This window comes from Lytechinus variegatus, chromosome 7 (assembly GCF_018143015.1).
Source record: "Lytechinus variegatus isolate NC3 chromosome 7, Lvar_3.0, whole genome shotgun sequence".
Taxonomy (NCBI): Eukaryota; Metazoa; Echinodermata; class Echinoidea; order Temnopleuroida; family Toxopneustidae; genus Lytechinus; species Lytechinus variegatus.
In genome coordinates, this window is record NC_054746.1 from 27,716,228 (window position 1) to 27,743,042 (window position 26,815).

The following is a 26,815-nucleotide window of genomic DNA, read 5'->3' on the forward strand; positions in this document are numbered from 1 at the left end:
TTTTCAGCTCGCGTTTCGCGGTCGCATCATTCGGCTAGTGAAATACGTAGGGTCTTAGTGAATTTTTACAAACAAGCCTTAAAATGCCCCTCTTCAGGTCGGAATATCCTAAATTTTCAGCTCGCGCTCCGCACTCGCAGTATTTGATTAGTGAGATGCGTATGATACTCATGATTACAATGATGACTTCAAAAACTACTTCATGTGTTTAGATGTAATTGTAACAAAATCGGCAAGCGCTTGGCACTGGCAATAGATGACTATGGTGAGATAGGTATACTCTTAATGGATTCACAAAAAGCATAGTCCTTAAAATATCCATGTTTGGGGTCAATAAATAAAAAAATTCAGCTCGCGCTTCGCGCTCGCATCATTTGGTTAGTGAAATACATTCGGTCTTATAGGAATACATACAAACAAGCCTTAGAATGCCCCTCTTCAGGTCTAAATTTTCATCCCGCGCTTCGCGCTTGCAGTATTTGATTAGTTAAATGCGTATGATAATCATGATTACAGTGACTACAAAAGGTGTTTCATGACTGTGTTTAGATGTAATTCTAACAAAATCAGCAAAGGATGGCACTAGCATTAGATGACTGTGGTGAGATATTTATACTCTTAATGGATTTTGAAATAGTCCTAAAAATTTCTCTAATTAGGTTCAATATATAAAAAAAATTAGCTCGCGCTTCGCGCTCGCATTGTTTGTTTAGCGACACAGTTACATATCATGATTACAAAAAATTGCTTATAATGTCCCTTTTTAGCTCTGAATATCAAAAATTTTCAGCTCGCGCTTCGCGCTCGCATTATTTAATCAGTGAGATACATATCCTGCATGTCCTTAAAATATCTCTGTTAGGTCAGAATACCTGACAACTGAGCGCGCTTCGCGCGCTCCCTAAGTGACTCGAAATTTTTGCTGGTGCCCCCCCCAATGCTGTGACCCACGGTACGCCACTGGTAACGTTAATTCATATGAAGGCTTTTTCGGATTAAACAATATATATTTTGAAAACCCTATCCTTCAACTACTTTACTTACTGTATCTCATTTACGGTGGCAAAATATGTAAGTGGCAGACGATCAATATTAATTAGGAATGGTCCCTTCATAAAGGTGTGCAGTAATAACATAATTCATTTTATTGATTGTGTTAACAGATTTGATGTATTTCTATAGGCCTCTCTTAAATGCTTCGATTAGTATTTCGTATGATCCCTATGCACATAATAGATTACCATTGGTAAATCATCATTTGATAATCTATGCTATGAGTCATTCTCCAGGCATTTTCCTCTTTGTTGAAAAATATCTTTGTTTTGCTTTCCTAAAAGATTTTGAATATACTCCGAACGATGCTGATGAGTTATCTTTCCCCGACCATCATCATGATAATGAAACTCATCGATGATCATCTTTTTTTTCTGCGTTCTCCTGCGAGGACACCGTACAACCCCACCCTCTCTCGCACAAATCTTCGCACACACCTTGCCTCTCATTCATCTTTCCTGTTGCTGTCAATCCCTGCTCCTGTAGATTACTCGTTAAGCCCAGAACGCCTCTTGTAGTGCTTTACCAAAAAACACCCGGGAGGCAAATCCATTCCTTTATTCCTTCGTTCATGTTATATTTCACCAACTCCTCTTTGAAGTGTTGAAAAATGTCCATAATGGCTGCCATTTTCAAAATTGCTTTGATATTCATACCATGACGAAAAACTACAATTCGTTTTTTTTAAATCAAATTTAGAAAAAAATAATTTAAAAAAATGTGATATTTAAAGGATTTACAAGATTTCATATCATCATTAAGCATTGTTCCTTCAATAAACTTTCTTTAGATAGACGAGACGATTATGCATGATTCATTATGTTACAATAATTCTGTGGTCAGGCGGTGTTGGCGTCGTTTTCCAGTAAGTAGGTACCTACATCATATTAGGGTAGCATGCCCGTGTAATTTTCGATAACATTTACATGGGGAGTTTTTTTAATGCCTGATCCATTTTTAATGAGATAGAACGTATGTATGATTAAACGTTAGAAAACCTGTGAAAGTCAACTTCAATTTTTAAGTTGTTTTATTTCTAGGAAAAGATGGTAATCTGAATGGACTGAATTAGGACAAGACGTGAAATTGTGACCTAAATCTGTTAACACACCCGACCTATTCTCCCGTCAGGAATAGCTCTAAACCGACGGATCGAGTTTCCTATTTTCCAAATTTGAAGTCGTGGTCAAGTTTAACGACGTCCTAAAAGACTTCAACTCGTTTCTTGGACAACCCCAATAACTGTCATTCATCACTAAACAGTTATCGGGCCATATGTTGGTGGTTTTAAAACCTTCTAGGGGGTACATCGCATAACCTACAGAGCAACCCTGAAAAGAAAAGGAGACACTGTCAAATAAAACACAGAATAAAAACTTCTTGTTTACTTTTGTACATTTTTGGATATGTCAACGTTCTTTTGTCGTAAATCCCACATCGACAGGAAAGAATGATTTATGGTTAGCTTTGATTTCCCTTTTTAAAAAAATGCAATAAGGCATAGGGTGAAAAAGTATTCGCGAAAATCTGACTGTGGAATTTTGTTTCATTAGATTAGTATCCCAACAGACTATCCATATTTCATAGACCTCATGAACAGTCAGCGAATTTCAATCATATTTGTTGTTATTGTCAATTATTCAATCATGGATGGTAGAAAACTTAAGGTTAAAGGTCATCTTGGGTTGCAAAACCTTGTCCTCATCAGGTCATGTTCATTGGTGACCACTGATTAAAGCAACGAAACAAACATGACATGACATACTGCGTCATTTTATCCACATTTAATTTCGTATTGGCAATTGAAGATATCACAGAGAATATATACAATTTTTTATGTAAAATAAAAGTAGAAATGCGCACCCCAAAAGCATACGAAATGTGTATAAGTGATAAGAGACAAGAGTAGAGAAGATATATTATTATTATAATCATTATTAGCTCCGTGATGTGGTTGTTGAATGATTAGTTATCTATAGTTCATTTCTATTGTTCTCTATAGTAATTCGTATGTTTTATTGACAGTGTCGATCTGATCGTGCATTCAGACATGGTTGATGTTATCCTCAATAACCGTATCGACCTCTTTGCCGTCATCCATCACCTCAGTTCATTCCTGGCAAACCAGTATTCGAATCTTTTCGGCAGCGTTGTTTTTTAGTCGAAAAGAAAAAGGGGGTCATTCTAAAGCCTAGATATTGGAGCTCTGATGTGAAATAGAAGAACATATACCTCTCCTGCTGAGGAGATCGTGGGAATGTAACTATTCGCGTGTTTATTCTGTAATATATTTTTTTTACAATCAAATCCGCAAAAATAAATGTGCCGAGGTCAGAAATTACCGAACCCATTGCCTGCCTGTTCGCCAATGTCTGCAAGTACTTCATCAACTTCTAGAGTGACCAATATAAGATTATTCTGGTGTAGATATCTCGAGTGCTTTGAATTACATATGTCATGACATCGTAGATAGACAGCTGCCTCGGCGATGCAGTACCGACTCAAGTTGCTACATGATGCATTTTGAGTGCTACTGCTTTCGAGTAGTCAGACTCGAGCTAGCCTTTGCTGGAAGATACACGTAAATCGTTTGACGATAAGTATGTTCGTACATTGTTCAAGATTATGTTTATCATTTGTCGTAATAAGAAAGTTTGTTGCATTCTGCGAACATCCAGTGACGATGCAGTCGGAGAATCATCGTGAGTAAAGGTAAATAAAAGACACGGTGGAGTGGTACGTACGCTATGTCGTCACATCCTGATGATGCGACAGTGAAACTCTCGACCTCGATCTTGTGACTGAGGTCGTATAATCATGGTTCATGGCATAATCAAACTCCTGGTGATCGCATACGTGCATGGTAAGCATAGTACTTACTTTACATGAACAACCCGTCTCTACACAGTTATGACAATTTTAGATTGATATTATAACTAAAAAATAATAAAGTTAGAATTGTATTAACCTTTCATTTTAAATATTTCTCCCTGGTTTATATACTATTATAGGTCCATTATTTATTGATATCAATAAATATTTTCATATTAGAAAAACTGTTTCTATTTTATCTAATGTAATTTTGATTGCGATTATTATTCATTTATTATATCGATGCATACGATATTTACACGCATTTCCAGCGACGATTTATTTGGAAAATTAGGTTGATAACTATGTAGGCCCTACCATTTTGTACCATTAAGATGATTGGAGCTGCAGGTTGAAATATATTTATACTGTCAACAAAATGCAAATGGCATGTTCAATCTGGATCATTTGGCAATATATTAAATAAGCCTGAATGAATCCAAATGATATAATTGTCAGTAATATTAGATTTTATTTCTGAAAATATTTTACGATGTAGAATAGGGGACTCAAAATCAATCATATCTAAATACTTCTAGATATAACGTTATTCATGAATGGAATGGAAGTTGGCCCATTTTTTATTGCCCCAAAATTGGAAGCGTTATTTGATCGATGCTAAGGTGTTGAGGATATTGGTATACATATAGAGAATTATTGACGGGCTGAGTGGTAGAAGTTGATCGTTTTTACACACTCTACAAACAAACGTTGTAGCAGGGCGCTGACAAACATTGCACTCCTCTGACCAAAGAGACATCGGGGACAGCAATCGCTCAGACGGTGCCTGTGTGTGACTCCTCGGCAAGTACTGGCAGTCTGTGTTGAGCCGATCGCGATTATAAAAGAACTCATTTATGTAGCGAAACCTTCTTTTTCATGCTCCAGGATGAGCAAAAAAAAGAAGAAAAAATAAGTTATCAGTACTTAATATAAATAAGTATATAAATCGTGCTTCAATATTGTTAGGAGGTTTTATTATCATATTCCCACCGACGTAGTGTACAAAAGCGTGATGTCGTAAATGCCTGTAACGATGTGCATGATAACTATACAGGATCAAAATACGATATGAAATTAATTTGTATTTCATCACTCACCCATGATAAGTTAAAGTATGGATATTATGTTATTCAATAGGGATGCAAGTATCTTAATTCATCAAACTATTACAAAGCCATGCAACAGAGCTTCATGCGTATGTTCCTCGATTTATTCAGTTAATTGTTTATGTTGATCAATCTACATTTATCATATCCGGGCTTAGAAATGCTAACCGTTTTTAGGAAATAAAACAATCGTTGAATAAAAGCTTCTACCTCCTCGATTTAATTCTACATTACGAATTTAATGACGCCATAACGCACAATGACAGTTAACTTTATTTAAGTATATCCTTTAGAAAGGTTTATATACCTATTTAGCTCCATGAACAGAGCGAACCGGTCTCGACTGATCATCCTTCGCGTCTGTTCCGCCAAGGAAAGCGGTCGCCGTGATGAGTAAAAATCTCGCTAAAAACCAAACCCCCGCTTGGCATATTCCAGATAAACACCGCGTACCCAACGCAGTAAACGATACCCTACCAATTCATGAAGTTTTCCCCTATTTTCTTCTATTCTCCATAAAAGCGCAGAAAAATGTGGATTTGTCACCTAAACTTTGCCTGAAAGAAAACGTTGCTATCTAACTGTACTCGATAGGGAGAGCAAAGTATTGTTTCCTCTAGCTTTTCACGCCGACTTTGTTGTTCTTGTTCCTACAGCACTAGGATTTTTTTATCTCCCTCTCGGTTATTTTGACAAATAATCGTTCAAGAAGGGGATTATGCGTCTGGCTTTTTTAAAAGTGGAGAGCTGTAATACTGTCCTGAAGGCTATGCGTGGTGCAGTGCAGAGTATTTTCTCTTTCTCTCAGTACCCATACATCCCCCAATACCCGGTCCGAACACAACTACTCTGCAGCGGCTTTACTCAGAGTTTTCTCACTAAACATCTCATCGTAATCGCCACCGATATTTTGGTAAAAATCATCGGTATTACGCTAGTCCTTCGTTGGTTGACAAAATAACTATCACTTGCAGACCGTGAGGTTGCCCCCGTCCAAATCGGACAGCCGAGTTCTAGTTGGTAATGTATGTACATGGCTTAGGAATATATTCCCTTGGACACATGTACGATTACATGCTTCATGCAAGATAATTGACATTGAAGGTGTTGTTTTAATCATACATAAACACGAAATGATCACGAAACAGCATTTGCAACCTCAAATCAGCGCATATAGAACATCAAAATCCAATATTTGAATTAAGCGTAGCTACTGGGAGTAAGAAAAACAAATAGGGAGTCAGACATAGCGTATGGTGCAAAATTTCTGGAAAAAAAACTGTGAGCGAGTAAAAATTATGTCCTTTTTAATACTTATTTTGACATACTATTCAGAAAATTATGTCATATATCCCCCTGTTATCCCCTTTCTTTCCCTTCCTCCTTTTTTTTCTTGGCTGTATTTTTTTTTTTTGGGGGGGGGCATCCTCCAATAGCTCCCTACACACCTCTGATTGAAGTTGATGTTGATGTTATTTGTGTACAATACGAAATCACTATCAAGTTTACGAAAAGGAGAGAAAGAAAAATTGTATGATGGAATCACATATTCTGATTGAAAGTGACGGACACCATACCATCAACGTGAACTTGCACGACGTGAACAAGCTAAGAATTATCAAAAGCTTTGGCAGCTGACGCCAAAAAGCGTGCATGCTTGCCCTCCCAAACATTTCAAGTTAAATGTCAAAGCCAGAAAGTCACTGACAGATCTCCTTCCAACCCATCCAGGTGCTCATAATTTGACTTTCCTGCCTTTGATAGCAGCTTTAATGACACTGTTGAAAACCAAGAAACGGTTGAAGAATTTTTCTTATAATGCAGAGCAGCTTTGGCAAGGAGAAGACGGCTATGATTTTCCAATTTGTATCATAATATTATGACGGTAACCACCTCCTCTCTCCATGCAGTGTTCTTGTTTTCTAGGGGTTTCTTTCATGACAATGTTACCTCAGATTATCTTGACCCTGGCTTAACTCTGGGTTTCAACGTCGCCATCTTGTAAAGCCCATGTGATTGCTGGCATGGTAATTATTTTTTAAACATTACGAAAAAATGAATTCTACTTAAAAAAAAATAACATGCTTATGCCTGTGTAGACAATGAAAATTGGCATTTAAGCCTCTGTTTCGTGTCAGTCTGTCAAAGTTCGGGAGTACGAAAAGCATTGTCATTGTTAAATATTGATGTGAATTACCCAAATTTTGTGAACCTGTAGGATACGCAATTTGGTAAATATGTACATGATGTACCAGTTATGACTGTGAGATTTTTATCATAGAGGAGTGATAAGAATTTCGACATAAATACATTATTGTTAGCACAAGATGAAATAATCTTAAAAACTGCAGAGGGCAGCTATTATAAGCAAACAAGAAAAACGTTTTAGTCATGTCGGCCAAATCAGAATTAAATGGAGGGGGATGTATTTTTTTTTAAAGTAAACCACTAATACATCAACATTTCCATCAATAAGTGTTATCTCTTTTTTTCTGGAGGGGGTGTACATACATAATTGTATGTATGTACGATTTCAAATTTAGGTGTTATGAATATTGTCAATGTAGTTGTCATTATCCGTCATCGTGGTCATGATTTTAAAATGGATCATTTAGAACTGTAGAAAAAAAAGATATGTTCATATTTGTATGCAGCATGTTTCTAGGGTTTCTCAGGGATATTCAGATGGGCGATAGTTGCTTTTATTTTAAACCCTCATCAGATGTCTGTTTTCATGTGTATGAAGTCTATTTTGTCTTATCTTATCAAGTTCAAGTTTCAAGTTTATTTATTCAAAACCAAAAACATCACATCATAATCAAAATAGATGTACATACAATGTAAATGAGTACATGATCATACATCAATCAGACATAGGAAGCGATTTAATTTATTTTTTCTTTAATGAATTCAGATTTCACACAAATAGTTTGCCTATTCAAATTCGAGATTGTCATAATTTTCAGGGACTCTCTTCGGCTTAGAATTTGCGAAAGAAAGCCCCACACTCTTCCCTTTAAGAAATAGAAGTCTATGTAATTCTGAAAACCACATAATCTGCATAAATGAAACAATTATTCATACCACAAATGTGAGTAAATCTTTGCAAGAAAACTTATTTTCCCTAATCTATAACTAACAGATAACATAATTTCAAGTTTTGATTGTTAGAGTTTCAAATGGTCAAGACTTGCCGTCTTTTCTTTCAGTAAAATTGTGTTTGGAATGCAAGAGTTGAAATGTGATGTTACTTCAGGATCTCGTCGTTTTCATATTTAATTTCACATTGTTTAGGCTTTTAAAGGTATTTCTCTAAAATAAAACACTAGAAGTGTGTCTAGCGGGGTCCATTTAAATGACAAGCTTCGGACCTAACCTTGAACTTGGGTATTGTTCGTCAGACGGTGAAGAACTACCTTCAGTAACTCGAACCATTTTGAGCCAACAAAAATGAGACTCTTTTATATAGTGTCTCCAGGCTATAAAAAAGAATACAAGAAGTAGTTTAAATAAAAGGATATACTTGTGGGTATATGCCAATATGAAGTATGATACCCTGGTAAGGGTAACACGATGCTTCTTGAAGTGTCTTGTTATATTTTGTTATGCGCAGTGCTACATCGTTCCCAAACGCAATACCTATTACAACATTTCCGCTTCCATCCGTCTAAGAAATGCCATTTGTACCTCATAAGTGCATTACTATTATTATTTTAAGGATCATCCAGGCTTCTAACATTACCGATTTGAAGTTAGCCGCCCGCGGCACCAATAAAATGAGAGAGAAGAAAGATTTGAAGTCTGTAGAATAGTTTCAGACCAAATCAGAGGAAGGACTGGGGAGGGGAGAGAAGGAGAGAGAAGGGTGAAGACGCCACGCGAGCTGCTATGAAAACGTCCCAACAGCTAGCCGAGTTAGATCCGATGTAAAAATACCATTAACCCCTGATTTCAAGTGAACCACAACAACATCCGATCTATTTTCTTTGACAACTATGTGGCCGAAAACGCCACTGCTGAAGAATTTTTACGCGTATTTCCTCCCTCGATTCCTTCCTCTTCTACCGAGCTTGCCTAAATAGGCAGCTTGTTTATGTTTAGTTTGCGATGAGGCAAGTAGAATGGATGCTGCATCGCTACATTTTTTCTGTTGATATGTTTCGGGCAATGATACTCGTTCGACATAAATTATTCAATCGGATAGAAATAAAAACATATTCCAAAAAAAGTTCTAGATTGGAAGAAGTTGCTCGCCTCCATATGCGAAGTAATAATTTAGGTCAATGTACATGGTGTATGTCGTTAAACCAAATTGACCAGTCATTGGGTGTAAAGTAATCCCAAAACGAATAACATTTATTGAAAAAATGAAAAGCTCTTGGGCTTATGCTAACCGTCACGTGACATGATAAAATTAATCTTAACAATGTGCCTGAATACGGGCCTGAATGTATGCACGCATGAACGAGAGGTTTATTTCTGATGACGTAATGCATATAAAGTAGGTTTTGGCCAAGTATAGAATGTTTGAGAGATTTTATTTCAACTGTACATCGGCAGACATGAATGCAATCTTTGTTCCAAGGACACCTGCATCGATCTTCATATATGTCTAAGAAAAGCAAACTGAAAAAGAACTGTGCTAAATACATGAGGTGAGCAAATCAAGCCATCGTAAAGCGTTCATTGTTACAATGACAAATGTATGTTCACTCCCTGAAAAGTACTGCAACCCGAATCGAATCTGCATTGATAATACCAATTTCAATACCAAACCTTTGCGTTTATTTTATCTACTTCAACAGGCGTTTATTTGCCTTTTTACTGGACGAACCGCTTCGACCACTTTTTCGTGTATTTGCCAGAGATTTGAATCAATATTAGCGGTATATTTGTGAGACAGACGTAATGCGAGACTCATTCTGTATAGTAACAAATAAAGAAGGTGAAAATTAGGCTGGGAGGTTGAAATTTGTATATGTTTGTACGATATACTTTTGTCCCTTTATGTTGCAGTTGAGGAAAACGTATTTGTAGAAAACCCGGAACAGATTAATTGTATTTTTAATATCCATATAAAGTAGATACAACATCTCATCTCATTAACAATCGATATCTAAAGTAATTTCTATATTGGGGAGCTTCTACAAACATTTTTTTTCTTCTTCCTTTTTCATATCAATATTTGGATTAAAATGAGGTTAGCTGATACAAAGAAGGAGATATTGACTATTTAAATATTACCTCCTCGAGAACACTTTCGAACTGTGGGTTTGTGTATTCCAGATTGTTTGCTTTATTCAGGTCGTATAAGTGTGTAAAGTGGAAGGGGTGACATTGATCTCATTATTTTATCCTGAAAGGTATCAGTTAAATCACAAGCCGAATAATTGACAGTTTTTGTCCACTAAAATATACGAGCCTTTTGGGTGCACTCTAACATTTCCGAAAAAGAAGCAAAAGATAAAGTTGTCAAAATGTACAGACTCTCCTGGATGTGTTGTGATGACTGACAGAATTTCGAGAGCCATGCATGGCCTGCAATGACCGTCTAACATTATAAGGAAATGAAATCATATAAAGGCGCCTAAAACGACCCTTCTGTATGACAGAACGCGACTCATGAGAGCAGTTATGTGCTTAAGTCTCCAACATTTTAGGGTTTTATGAGTCCGTTAGTATGCCTTGGTGAGAAAAGAGCTCAAACACTTCGATCACAAAACAATGTAAGCATGATAAAAACAACAACAAACAAACAACATACCTTTGTTACTTTAAGTCTCATTAAACGATATCGATACAAAGTTACGCGAAAAAATAGCGCAACACGTTGACTGATCCTATATGTTTGTCATAAAACATGAAAAGTCAACAAAGATGGCAATATTGACCACTTCGTCTTAAACGTATTACCGAAATTAACTCAAGTTGGGAACATATACGTAAAGAACTTCTTAAATTACCGTTTGATGATTTTTCCTTCGATTTATTGTTTTTTAATAATGTTGATATCACCATAAATATTTTGGCTCATATAAGACATACACAGACATTAATACACATAGGGGAAGGCGGGGTAAGTTGTGACAGTTTTTGCTTTTTGCATGTTAGAATTGATATGATTAATAATCTTGTCGAAATAAGTACCTTGCTTTGAAATTTCATTCTTCTGAAATATTTTCCACCTATATATAAATTTCTACCCCAACACTGAAAGTCATCGTGACCTTTGAAAAAACCGATGTCAAATGGCTCAACTTGCCCCATATATGGGGTAAGTTTGAGCCACCTTCTGGGGTAAGTTGAGCCACAAAAACTATGTACAAAATGTATGGGGGAGAACCAGCATGTCAATTTTTTGTTTAAAGTCTTTTCACTTGCTAATTCTCTATAAATACTAACATCCTGTGAAAGGTAAAGAGCAGTCATGTAAATTTGCTCCTTTCAGCCTGCATTTCAATCGATTTTTATGGTTTGTTTGTTTTTTAAGATACATTACCATAGGAATTACCATGGCTCAACTTGCCCCATGCTGTTTGGCTCAACTTACCCCAGTCCGAACTTAGTGCGATAATTTTGTATCCACACATTTATTATGCATCCATCATATAAAAGACTATGACAAGAATGAAGATCCATACCTGGACTAATAATGTTGTTATCATGTCTTTATTATATTTAAAGACGTGTGTTTTTATAAAGCACTTATCTATTTCACACTCTTTTTTACTTTTTTGGCTGAAATTCACATTTTTCCCTCTAAAAAACTACTTTTTGTTTCAAAGTTGGAAACAATGTGGTGGGGTTAGGGGTTATGCTATGGGTCATCAATACATGACACCACCACAATGTCTGACTCATTCATTATTGGCCTGCGGCTGGTGGCTCAACTTGCCCCTATGCTCAACTTACCCCGCCTTCCCTACATAATACATACATACATCTACATGCATATTATAATGCTAATGGGTTAGCTAACAATGCTAACTCTGGTAACTATATGCATCTACTACAGCTAGGCAGAAATGGGCCAACGTAAAGAAATATTCATCATAGAACAGAAATAAAGGAATATTGGTTAGAATTCTTTAAATGACATTTTGGTAGCCTTCTTAGAGAAGTCTTGCTCTGGAATGTTATCATTAAAATGGCATTTGATTGTGACCCGAATCGTAGATGCATAGTAAATTTTAAGAGTAATTCATCAAAATAACCTACTAGTATTAGACGAAATTACATCTTATGGTAGATCAGTTTAGCCTCCCTCCCCCATCGCCCGGTGTCAACCATCATAAACAAAACAGAATCCCGTATTACACAAAGTTTTATAGTTGATGTACGACTGATTACACATGTTGATTAACGACTGATTACACATGCTGATTAATGCTATATATCGTTAAAAAAAATAAGAAAATCACCCACACTATTGATTTCCAAATGTCATTTTGCAGGACCGTAGTTGCACAAGAAAAAAAAATATTGGTATTTCAATCCGTACCCCGACTCAGTTGTGTCCCCGTGGTGACGGGCTGGGCGCGCAGGCAGCTTTGACTGATCGGGCGCTCTCCAATAATTGTCAGTAAATAACAATGTGATTGAACCCACTCGTTACGTGTTTCCTGCCTAAACTTTCAACAAGTATTGTCCCAAATAACAACTCTACCGTCACCACTTCCATCCCCAATCCATCAGTAGACGTGTGTATAGTATCAATCACTCTATGCACATGGGAGTGTGTGATTGTGGGTAGGAGGAAGGGGGAAGGGGGCATATACAGCTAGACAGGAGTGGCATTATAAACGACTCCTTTGGTATCCTTTGATAGGTGGGATTTGTTTCCTAGATACTCGACTTTATACTTCCTCGTTTTTAGTGGTTAATCCCAACTTTTTTCTTCTTTTCTACCTGCACTTTTTTCATCTTGTTTCCTTATTAGGTTGGAAATGGGTTACTGTGTTATTGGTTTTGTAAACATCTTTCATTACAAAAAGAAATTGGGCCTACTAGCATCTTTTCTCGTGTAAGGTATATAATTCACTGGAGCATGAATACATGCAAATACAACGAAAATAATCTCAATGACAAAATGAATGAGATAACTGAAATCATTTTCTGTCAACACTAAATCAGTCATATCGAGGTGGTGAAGGGCATATATCAAATGAACGTACAATTCCAAACCCTAGCAACTCCCTCATGAAAGACGAGAGATGTTGAGGACAATAATCATGATAATTATTTCATAATGACTTGCAATGTTTGTTCTCTCGCTCCTATCCTCTCTTACACAACATAATGATAACGTAATTTTGGTAAAGAATAGTAACTGAAAGCATGGAAAGAAAGTTATCAGGTTCCAGACATAGGAGTGGTAGGTTTTCGTTCATCAGAGGGAGAACAGAGACATAGATAGAAGTAAAAAAAAAAAAGGATGGACAGCATAATGTCATAGATATATGGCTTCTCGTTTTATTTTATTTTTTTTAATACAAGTTTCGGGCGTCTGGGTTTGGTTTGGTGAGGGCGCGTTAGGTACTTCATTACTGTCACCAAACTGGTTTCACTTGTGAACATCAACATAAATGCCTGTTGATGATATATCATATCATTCGGCATATCTCCTCATGCAATGACAAATATGTATCAGAGTCACCCAATGTAATTCCACCATATACGCATCTATCTATATGAACACTCCTAAGTAGAAACATTATCTGTCATCTTACGTGTGTAAAGTGTCGTCTCACCTTTTTAAGAGCCATGGGGGGAGGGGGAGGAGATTAAGACAAAGTAAGCTTTAAACAATCCTCCTAACATGGCACATCATATTCCTGTTAACTGCGAGGGTCAAAGATATCTAATTATAATTAGGTAAGATGATTTGAGTTGACTTAATAACTGAAAAGAAAAATATCTTTGATTCAATCACCATATTTACTTTCATTTCTAGTTTTATTTCAATAGGGTAGCATCTTCAGCAGACAAACTGCACTGACGGCCCTGTACAATAAAATATATGTATATACATATAGAAAACGGCAGACAGATAGTATGCAAATATACCAGGCTTTGATTAAGTATAGCGGGAATTATTCATCCGAGGTTGGACTGGCATTACTATTTTTGAAAAAGTAATTTTGTCAGTACACACAAGGATAATCTTCCCTCTATACTTTCAAAATAAAGGCCTAGTATTTTGATTTTATATATTTCTTTAAAGAATTATAACAACATAGATCTTGATAATCTAGTTCTTGTTCTCGTAGTTCATCTGAACCAAGGTAACCCGCTGCGCTTACTGACCTACTTTTCGTCAAGCCAAGCGCTCTGCGCGCGGAACGCGTATTAGTGCTTGCGCCGTCATGATCTGTGACGTCAATGATGGAATAGTGCACTATTCGATCATTGACGTCACGGAATAGCAAGTTTTCTTCAGTGGGCATTTCATTTTCAACATTATCACAAAAAAAGTGAGAACATGTTTGGTCACATGATGTTATTTAAACCAATCAGCATACATGATTTACTTTATGTAGGATATAATAATTCATATGAATATAAATAAAAATTTTGTACAATTAGCATACCATATTCTAAAACCCCTTTTTACACGACCGTAAAGAAGTACTTTATTCATATATATAGTATAATGAGAGAGCTAGATAAATATATAAATATGGAGAGAGAGAGAGCGAATCCTTTGATTCCACGTCGAATTTATATGAAAACTTTAGGTGGCATATCCTAAATTAATTGATATAATAACCTAGTTAAGGGTAGTGGTTGCAGGCTCTACCGAGGAAAAAAAACGCGGGACAATTCTCCTACAATCTACCAAATGAAAAGGGGTTCAATAGTCTCATGATTTATATTATTCCTAATGAGTGTTTTTTCTTGAAAAGCTCGTGTTCTTTTCAATATGAGTGTTTGACAGAATAATCACAGGCGTGTGACTTATAAAGTATTTCATTACTTCAGGAGAATGTTTTTGAAACAGCCATTGGAATCATAATTTATGGTACCAGAGTTATTTGCAAATGATGAAGAATTAACAAATTTAAAACTTCCTCTGGTTTGTCTAACACGTACACAAAGTGAATGATAGAGAGGCAACATTCTTAACACTTATACAATATAGACTGGCTTGATCACGTACTTCTCCTAATTGTTTCTTGATGTTTATTTCCTTTTGCTAGAGAGATCCAATTATTTCAGAGAGTCACTTTCGACTTGAATGAAGTAAATTGAAATGGTTCCTCCATGGTGGGTCTTTAGATAAATCACACAGAAATAGAGAAAATGATTTATGTACACTGATTGGAAAGGATGAAGTCCTTTGAACTTTTAAATCGTTTGGACGTTTGATGAGAAAAGTTACGAGTGATATTACACTCCACATTCGATAAAATATAATTTGACTTTGTTAATCAAAGGAAGAATGTATATGAGAAGTTATGTCAAAGTCTTTAGTTGGTATATTTTTCAATTCGAAGGCTTTATTTGAATTATTGGAGAATTTAAACTTGGCAAGAGTGATTTATGGTGAAATATCCCCTGTGATGTATAAGATAGTTTTGAACCGCCCTGAATTTTGCTGAAGAAAAATTTAAAAATGTGAAAAAATTAAGAGCTGTAAATAAAATATTTTTTTTTAATGAATGATAAAAAGGAGACAAAGGGATGAGAATAAAAGAGAAAATTTCAAAGATCGGCGAATATTTTTGAATTAAGTCTTCCATGGCCTGACATCGCAAGCATTCAAAGCGTCAGAGACAAAATAATTTAGGGATTTTACATGATCTGATGATGAAGAAACACAATGCAAAGCAAACAAATAAACCCCGAAAAATCCCCTAAAGAATCAAGAAAGTCAAGAACTGATAGCTCGGTTTTGAAACTTGACCATGCATCCTTGACCTTGTCTGATATGCAGGTTAACCCATTGGCCGTTAAGAATGTTATGAAGACGTTAAAGAATCTTGCAATGACGGGAGCCTTCGATGATGATGATGTGTTGAGGGGGTTAAGGATGACTTGGTTTTGGTGTCTCGATGCTATAAGACCGGGGATCAATGATGATGCATGGGAACTTGGGAGTGGAGATGACAGGTAATCAAGAGAAAATAGGTCGAGGTGAGTCCATGGCGGGAAATATAGGCCTTCGCGTCAAAAATCATAGATATCGAATCTGGGATTACAGCATTGTATTGCTTCTGAATTGTAAGGCTGTTAAGGGGGAACGGCGGTAGTGCAAAGGGGATAAACATTACTTACATTTCCGAAACCTGGAGTATCTTTCTCTATTTAGAATACAAAAGTTTTCGATTATATTGACAATAAATAAAAAAGGTTTTCGATAGTTGCACCTATGAGATGCAACCCTAAGCCACACTGGGAACACCTTTACAGGTGCAATTTGAAGCTTTTCATATACTAGGATCACCAAGGAGCAAAGTTGAATCTATTTTCTTTAAAGAGTGTTGGTAAACATAACTTTTTTAGCCGTAATTCTGTTCATGATATTGTAACAGATGGATGATTTAATCCTGCTAAATATTACGATTAATTACGAGTTAAAGAGAGGAGATAAGACGGGGTATTTGTTAGAAATATTTAATCAGATCTTCGATCCATTTTCGATTACACATTGATGTTGACATGGTAGATGAATTGTTCTTGACTAATTCTTGTGGGGCCCCCTCATTCTAGTCTGAAGGAGTATAGTCCTCTCGAAGATGTGAGATTTGCCTGGTCAAAGTGTCAACAGATAAACTCAGAACTGTCACCTTGCCAAAAGTATCGAATGGAAACATCTCCACAATAATCTAGGCGTAATAGGCGATTGGCAGGAAATGACACAAATTCATATTCATCCGGGCGTGTGGAAGGAAGTGACGTAATCATAACAATATCAGAAATGTCACTTACATTTTGGTTTACCCGTTCATGTGATATTACGATACACACTGTAAAGTGGGTATTTGTTGTTACCAAATTCCCCTTCTTTCCGAAAAATTCGAAAAATGAATTTAGTTTCATTAAGAATATTGAGAGGAATTAGTCATAATAATAATAGTGTATTATTGTACTTATAAGTGAGTAAATTACCAGTAAGTGAATTAAATTAAGCATGTACATTGCTAGTTAGTGCACTGAGATGCTTATTCGTGCGTGTTTCATGCGAAAATAATATATGTAATAAACTACTGTGTTTAAGTGTGTACAGGTATTTCATTTTTTGAAGTGCGGTAAATCTGGGAATAACCATCACATCCTACATATTGCATATTAAGTATTTATTTTATCTTATAATTTTATTACTGTATGTATGCCATTTTAATGTTATATTGTGTGATTTGTATTGATTTGTAAAATTGCATATGTCAAATAATTTTATGTGTCTTTCGAAGGATGTCGACAAAATTGATTTGAATCGAATAATATATTGTGTGATTTGATATAATATTCTATGTCGAGTAAGCAAACAACACATATATGCCTGATAAAACTAAACAAACGCTCTATCTATCTTTTTCACACACACTAACGCACCCTCGCACACCCTCCCTCACAAACACATATATTGCGCACATCTCAGAATGTAATCATTTGCGTAAAGGCAAATGTCTTGAAAAAAAAACAGTAAATAAGCGAGAATGATGTTTCATGCGTTATTCACGCTTGTTTGCTTTCACTATTGAAAGTGATATATTTGTCCATGCTATCACAATGATTTGCAAGATAACTGTGTTGGATACACAATTTGTAAAGTATCGATATAATGAATGAAAAATATCCATATCTCTCCCAGTGTGATTGAATGACGAAGACATAAATAAAATGCATATGTATATCCACAAAATTACGCAGCATACTCATGTACAATGTAATGTAAGTGTTATAGTACTACGAATAGAATTTTGATTTCTTTTCCTTGTCTTTCTTTCCTGTCTACAGATCACCATGAATTCGTCGATGTTGACTTCGGATCATTGATAAACTGGTCAACAATCCTGAAACCTCAGATGTATGTATGGCATGGAGACAGGGACACTTCTCTCTCCAATAGTGACTGCGTTTGTATTTAATAAATTTTAGTCATGGTACATCAAAGCAATGACAGAACCTTTGGTATATTTGGTAAAACACAAATTCAAGTGCAAAGCTCTAAATAACTCATAAGGCCATTATTTAGAAAATTATCAGAGCCCATATCTTTGGGGTTGGTTTTCTCTATTACAACAAGACTTCTCGAATTGTGATAGGTTTACTTTAATTTGATATTTGAAACAAATAGACATTTGAAATGGAATCCTTTCATATTCGTTGTGCTGGGAAGAAATGTCATAGAATTGCCACATTTTCATGCAACTCTGGTTGTCACGTAATCAGTACAGCATATGGGAAAACGCTCGACAGTGTCCGAATTTTCATATCAAGTATTACCATTGGAGATAAACTCACAAATAATGGTAACTCTTTCGATTCCGTCGCCCGCCGCCTTTCCCCTTCAAATTTCTAATTCTTCTTCAGTCGGACAGAGAAGTGTCACAAAGGGACAAAGAAGGGTTTCAAGTTTCGCAAATCGTGTGAATGTAAAAGATTTCTTCCCCACTCCCCTTTCCTCGCTCTCACTCAATTTCTCCAACATCTTACATTCATCCCCTCCCCTCTCCCCTTCCTTTCCCCTTCCCTTCGTTTCTTCACATTCGATGGGAGTCGGTGCACCTCGTTTAGACCCACATAAATTACTCTATTATGCGCATGTTTGAGTTCAAATAGAGGAAAGAAAGCGATGAAAGAAGAAGCGATTGAGAGGCTTGGATGGAACACACGAGCGACGTTGCATCTCTCTCGGTCAACCCACCCGTATCTTACCCCCTCATTCTCCCATCCGACGCAGCCTTTTCTACATTACCAGAAAGTAAAGTGCTTACTTTTGCCTTATAGTTTTACATACAGGTTTATCCTACGTTTGATTATTTTCACTTATATGATTAACGTAGGATCACTTAAAACAATATTTTTTTTGTAGATATTAGATACAAATTAAATTGAATTTATCAAAAAATTAATGTACAGTTATTACTAAAATTGTATATTACAATGAAGATGAGATAAGCATGTTTAATGAGGCAACGTACATTCATATTTCATTTTTGTTTTTACTGTTAATAATTTTGTTTGTTCTTTATTGAGTGTTGGAAACAAAATTTTGATAACTTTAAACATATCTAACAACAGCGCACACTTAAAATGTTCAGCAACATACTGTCCAGTGTGTTGGGTAATGTATGTTGGTAAATATATATATATATATATATATATATATATATATATATATATATATATATATGTACTGTATATATTCTAGGCAATTATCATCCAATTGAGCAAATTTATTACCCAGTTATAAGTCTTCATTCCCCACTTTGGACAGATTTTAACCAATAGTTGTGTGGACAGTATTGGTTGGTAAAAGTTTGTCATTTTTGCCCAACTATTTCAAGAGTGCATGCTTCTAATGAAAGTAGTAAATTTTGAAATTTGTATATATTTTACTGTATATCTTCTGCAGTAATAACCCCCAAGATACTTATTAATCATACTACTAATTCTTCAAAGGTTTGATGTGGTTATACATGATCAGTATAGTGTACCCATATTGTTTTTTTTTTCTTGTTTTTGCTTCTACCAAAGCGATTCCAGTATCCGTTGTCATCAGGTCACGGTAAGAAACCATTCAAAATAAAATAATATTTGTTACATATACATAGAAAGTGCAAGGTGTGATTATTTCCTTGTAACTGACATGAGACCTGTTTGAACCAAGCATATTTATAAATATGTGGATATAGAATCCTGGAAATTAAAAGCACGCAAAGAAAATTCTAATCAACGATTATAACGTGTGCGTGTGTGTGTGTATAAAAGCGAATGTAAATGCGTGATGACTTGAGCGAACATGTATGTATTTATGCGTATCGACGTCCATGTCACATTCAGATTTGAGTTTTTCGATGAGACCACATCAACTATACCGATTACTCGATAATGTGAGAGGGTGTGGGATGGAGTGTCTGTGCGTGAGTCCGAAAGACGTGTAAGAACATCATGATTTGGTTGTGTGTGCGTCGAAAGGATGCGGATAGGTGAGGGTGTGTGTGTGTATATCATACACTTGTAATTGAACTACACGTCGACTGCCAAAACCAGTTTATGCACCCACTCACACCCACATCAACGCGGGTACGCACATTGATGTATACATTTACGGCAAGGTTGTGGGTGTGGGTGGGTGTGTTTGTGTGTGTGGTTGGTGTATGCCAGAAACGACTGTAACTGTATACGAATATTCTGATTTAAATATGTGTGTGTATGTGAAATGCGATGGTGATTTCATACAGAGCCTATAATTCGTAACGATAGTAAGTGCATTTTTTTAATATGTGTGTATGGCGAATGAGTGCGGTGTGATAAAATTCAGTTTTCAAAATAATAGGAATTTCTTTTTCCTGGAAAATGGTTGATAGGTCCATCACATTGTGAGAGAAGTCTCCATAAAAACTTTGAAATAGAGTGTCACGAATTCAATATCCCTGCCGTGGTGTAATTTCATTCACCAATAAATTAATGTACATCGTGCTGCCACTCGGCATAGCTCTCTGAATGCTCAGCGCTAGAAAAGGCAGCTCGAGCTAAAATAGGGGAAATAGTCGGTATCGGAATAGATTATATCTAGATAGAAGGCGCTATATGAAAAAAATATGCCTGCATTTATCATACAGACATCCATTTTCTCCATTTAACATTTCAATATTTCACTGTTATTATCGTTGGTATTTAATAAGCCCATTTCGAACACCCCCCCCCCCAATGAAATTGACCCAGAATCGTCCCCTTCACACTCTTTCAATAGGCCTATGTCTTTCTTTCAAGTCCGACTGTGGACGTCGAAACTTTGGAGGTGAGAAGTAAGGACGTGGTTTGGTGCACTGCCTTAGGACACGTGACCTCTTCTAAAGTTACCGATTCTCTTCCCTTGACCCTCCTCTATCACCGTGGAATTGTCAAAAGGACTTCCCCTCAGGTCATTTCATAGCCAGGACCGTCACCTCTGAACTTCGATCTTCGAAATGACAAAAGCTATTCCAGTTCTATCACATATTGATGTAGTCATTCCGTTTCTTACTCTAATCTCCTCTTTTTTGTTCCCGGTCTGTCCGTCTGATCATTTTATGACCCCTATTTTTCTTTATTTTCTCTCTCCAATCCAATTTTGAAATTTAAGTCTAAATGCTGGGATTAAAATTAGTAACCCCAGGCAAATATTCAATCAAGTATTGACGATTTTTAGATAAAATATATTTTCAAGATTATAAAATATTTATGAAATGCATTTTTTTTAAACCACATAATTAAAAAATATATTATACACACACACACACCTAGACATTACATCAAATTGATAATATTTTACTTAATCATGTAATATCAAACATGATCAAATACATTCAATTATGTAATTTTAAACATGATCATGATTGTGATTATTGTTCAATTAGTATTATTCTAACTCTTCCTATCTGTTAAATTTCAATTGCTCAACACTTCTTTCAAATCGGCTGAATTGATACGAAATGGACTGAACGACATATAAATAAAATCCGAAGCAAAACTGTCATCACTTTCTGACAACATGGTAAGAATTATCACCTCAATATCTCCCACTTTCTCTCAATTCCAGTCGATGTAGTTTTGATACAATCCATTACGGAGAAATAAAAGAATATGAAAGGTAGAATTCCTTTCGTCGACGCCCCCTCCAGGAAGCGGCCAAAGTGACAAGCATTTTACACCTTTGTCGGCAATCTTTGCAAATTTGAAACACATGAGCATGAAATAGAGATGTTCCATGGGAATATACATGGGGAAAGTATAGGGTTGGTTTAGATAAGACACGTTTTGACCAACTGGTGTCAGAAGTACAGTTTGTGGATGATGCCTACAAGTTTGAAGTACAAAACCACTCACTTTTTAAAAATGAAATTAAAGGGTTACACTGTGTTTTGATGTAACTATAATAACAGATATGATGAACCTTTTAAAGCTATTCGAAAAAATAAAAATCGCAGCCGTTTGTGCACAAATTAATGCAGGAAGACTAATACAAGCAGTGTGAACAATTCGTAAAAAATATTTCGCTCTTAGCTACGATGACCCATTTTTCCATTCCGAACCTGCTTTCAATAATTCAAATCAATTCACTTGTATCAACTTTGTTATATCAGCTGAATTGTATCACTAAAAAGTTAGGTTGCACATGTAATATTTCCTTATTGCAATCGAAACTGAAATACATATTAGAAAGTTTATGAATATTAGTATGTGTAATTTCTTTTGTCAATGTCTTCTCTATGAAACATTATTTGTCAAGCATTTTACACCTTATTACGGACACAGAATACAATCTTAAGTTTTACTAACGGTTTACGCACAGTTAAAAATATTTCTGAATACTCGGTAATATCAATATGTATGAATAAATAAAAAACAGAGATTGATCTTAATCTTGAAAACATTATTTAGCATTTTCCGTTCTTATGATTAATAGTTTAGACCACTTGCAAATTTATAGCTGAATGTTAAAAAAAAATACCGTAATACTAAAAAAAAATATTTTTACATCTAAAGACGAAGTATTTGATAATTATATTACCTTATACTGGCATATTTCACTCTGAGAAGACTAGAGAATGTTCGGTCTTCCATGTGCTGTAATCACTGATAAAAAAAATGTAACAATATTTGGCAGTCATGCTGCTAGTTATGATATCACCATTATTGTGACCACGTGATTCAATTCTTGATCACGTGGACGTTGCAAGGTGAATAGACGCCATCTCAGATCATAACCTAAGCGCGTACAGTTAACAAAATCTGTTTGGGTTATCATTTTGTTCATCACTAGTTTAAATTATAATTCATGCTTAGCTTCCATTTATTTATCGGCTTTCGATAATTCAAGCTTGGCAAATCATTGCTTTTATCTCGCACTGATAATGTGTTATGTACTTGAAAAAACTGCGAAATAATTTTGTGCAGACACATTATATGAGTATAATGTGTACAGACGTTACATAGGTTTGGATAGAGTCGTGTTCATGGGTTTATTGGCGTATACTCGATGCTGGATTAGATATGAGTATATTGCCAACTATTAAAAACAAATATTCAGAAAATTGACCGAATTTTTATTATTAAAAGAAAAAGAATAATATATAATATATAAATGACTATTCTTACATATACTCTGAGAGGTAACAATCAGTATTACATGTGATCAATTACTTTATTATTTTGTTTGTGTGTAGAATCTAGAATGAATTGGAGAGGGAAGTTCACTCTTTTTGTTTTGCTACTTGGTAACATGATTATTGCTATATTGAGTAATGCATTTGTGTTTTATAATTCAAGCATGATTATATTACAAGTCTACTGCTGAGAAGGTTGCATCATGGGTAATGAACCGTGCCAAATAGGAGTAGTTAAGGACTTGATGTGGGGCTATGAATTACGGATGCTGGTTCGTATGCCCTTTAACACATTTATAAGATATTCTCAAAGCACTTTTTTTCTTTTCACCCTCCGTATGCTTTATTAAATTCTTCACTCTGTTTCAATAGCATTTGTTTTATCTTCTCGTTCTCCTCTCTGAATATGTTATGCATTTGGAGGAATAGAGATGGAGAGAGAGAATATACGTGTGTGTGTGGGCGAGGGTGAATGTGTGTGTCTGTGATGGGAGGGGTTGATTACGAGAGAGAGGCACATTATATTTTATGCATTTTTTTATTGTTTCAGGTTATACTCATCTTAAACAGCACGATTACTTGCTGTATACCCTTTTTATTTCATACCCTATTTGCAGGTACTGTATAAGACAAGGCTAATAACAGAGAAACCCCGATCATCTGGAGAATTTATTAAAAAGAGATATACACAAACCTTTGAAGCTATAAGCGATGCCAAGTCAGTCATAAGTTTTCTTTTTTCACTGAGGCATGACTGAGTTTCCGAATCGGATTTATGGGGGAAAATGTAGCTGGGAACGACAAACTACTTTCCTGTGTTAGTTCAAGAGGGAGAAGTAATCATAACTCAGAGGGATTCTTTGTTAAAGGCAATGTAAACGTTTTCTTTAAACCAGTCTCACTTCGTTTAGTTACCACGATTATGCCGTGGTTGTAGCCATAATTATCTTACTTTCCAATTTGCAAATTATCACCATTGAACAAGGATAAAACAGACATAATAATTACATCGGCTTGTAAATAGAATATAAACATTAACAATTTGAAACGCCGAATTGCTGTGCCTACTTTGATTTCATTTTTTCGTATTTCAATAAAAATAGTATATTATATTGGTAATTAGCATAAAAATGAATTTACAAACATGGAGTATTTGAATACGTCTTTGTTAAAATTTTTATTTTTATATAGGTTTTATCAATGTTTTGAAATTACTGAATACACATTTTTTTTCGTTCGCTATTTAATTAATCGCTAAATTGACATATTCAATTTGGAATCATTCATTCTATAATCTGAAGTTTTTTAATCCCAGTTTTAGGAACCTATATTAGCATAAAATCATGTATCTAATTGGCATCCAGGTCTCTCATTTCAAACAATTTTCGCAAGAACTAATATCAGATATCCAAACATCTTGAATATACGAAGCACCATCAACTGATTTCACTCGCTAGCTTTACAAATAAATCTGTCTAGTTTGGAGAACTTTGTCATCCTTTAAAGTTTTGAGTAAACTATTGATGGCAGTGCAGTGAACCAGGAGGCTACTATCGGAAAAGCTGAGAGAATGAGTAATACTTGCAACACACGAATAGACATCATTGACTTTAACAATCATTCTAAACAGACCATGCACCTGACATGTATTCTATATCGACGTGACCGAAGAGAAAGGCAACATTGAGTGCAATGTATGGAATGACTTTGCATTTTATGATATTGAACGTTATTTTGAGATTTGTGGACAAAATCAGGTGTCAGATATTAAAAATATACATTTTACACTCAATGTTTGTACTGGTCTTAAATTTGAATATTTTGTTAAAATTGTTCAGTATAAATAAAACGCATCAAATAAATATTACATAGTTACCTTTGCCTTTTACGGGTATATATTTCATTGTTACCACAACCAGTTTTACCTTTATTAATCATTTAACCATGAGAATCATTATATTACTATGTCCAAAGTTATTTCGAGCATTCCTCAAACATTCTCAGGGGATATATTTGTCTACCTTTTGCAATAATACAGCGTTAAGTTTGTAATATTTTACAAAAAATCTCTTTACATTGTTTTAGTTTATTACTATATTATAAGGACATGTATATGCTAAATCCATAGTTTCGAACAAATTTGGCGCATACGTGTTCTTATAATGTAGTAAAGTAGAACTATGTAAAAAGAAGTTTTGAGTATTACAACTTTATCGCTGTATTATTGCAAATGAATCAGGTGAAATTACCATTTCACAAGAAGGTATATTAGGATCGGCGTTCGAAGAAGAATATTAGTAGGCCCTAGATATTTTTTCTCTTTTTGAATGAAACCAATTTTTTGGCTATGGAATAGGCTTTACATTTTAAGAGATACGTTTCTTCACTTCAGCTTTGAGAAATCTGTTCGAATTGTCTGGTTTAAAGATTTGAATGATAGATTACACTCAGGTAGGTCACATTATTGAACCTTTATCAAAACTTCAGACTGGATTAAGAAAAAGAATACTAAGAATCTCAAAAATCTATTCACAAAAGAGAAAAAAGACATCCCCTCAAAATTGTATATATATAGTCTTTTTGTAGATTAATGTGCACACTTAGTTCCCTTTTCATTTTGAATGAAATTGTGATTTCGGTAGCATTATCGACAAAAACTCCATTTGCTTTACTAACTTTTTGGTACCATTTTGTCACAGCTCAGCAAGGGAAATTCCTGAACATCAATCGTAAAGACTTAATTTGCACCACGCCGTTATAAATCGTCGGAAACGGGATAAGTTTTGAGAAGATGGTCACGGACGTGATTTCAACATACACAAACAGCCAACCCAGCTGTTACAATTTTCCACGATAAATCTCTTCTGGTGTATTATCTTTAACTTTGTTTGGATCTTACCTGAAGCTTTCTCTCACTTTCCCTTCTTCGTAATTACCCATCTCACACCGAGAATGGGATGCAGTTTATAGGCTGTTTTCTTGTTACCATGCAAAAAAGAAAGATGGATGGACACTTAAAAATCTGAGAGAATGCCGCTTCTATTTGTGCGAGATGCTAATCGCTTTTGTAGGTGAGTATTCTCATGGTTCTTTTTATTTCGAGGTGTACTTTGGAAGGTGAACACTGTCATGGCAACGGAATTTATCAAAGATGAGTGAGAAGTGATTGTAGGCTCGCCTGTTTATTGCTTTAAATCGGATGGACATTCTCGACGATGTCATGTTTGCACGCAGTGTCATCACGCCTTCGTCGTCTGCTGAAATATAGAAAGAAAGAAGAAAATAATCCTCCTCCCTCACCAAAAAATTTGTGACATCCCCCGGTCAAAGGCCAAAGCCATCAATATTTTGCCTGTGTCGCTTGTTTGGTTAAGTTGTGCCATTGTTTTCCGAGCCACCCCGTAAATATTTGTTAATCTTTCACAAACTTATAAATAATCCCAGGGGATGCGGAGATCGCAGTTT

General features: G+C 35.5%; 1 long non-coding RNA gene across 1 annotated transcript; it reads left to right on the forward strand.

The window, feature by feature from the left end:
* The first annotated feature begins 3,588 nt into the window (after positions 1–3,588).
* On the forward strand, positions 3,589–19,319 carry LOC121418891. Its single transcript, XR_005970525.1, has 3 exons — positions 3,589–3,916; positions 15,970–16,169; positions 17,994–19,319. It is a non-coding gene; the product is annotated as an uncharacterized LOC121418891 (long non-coding RNA).
* Positions 19,320–26,815: the final 7,496 nt, after the last annotated feature.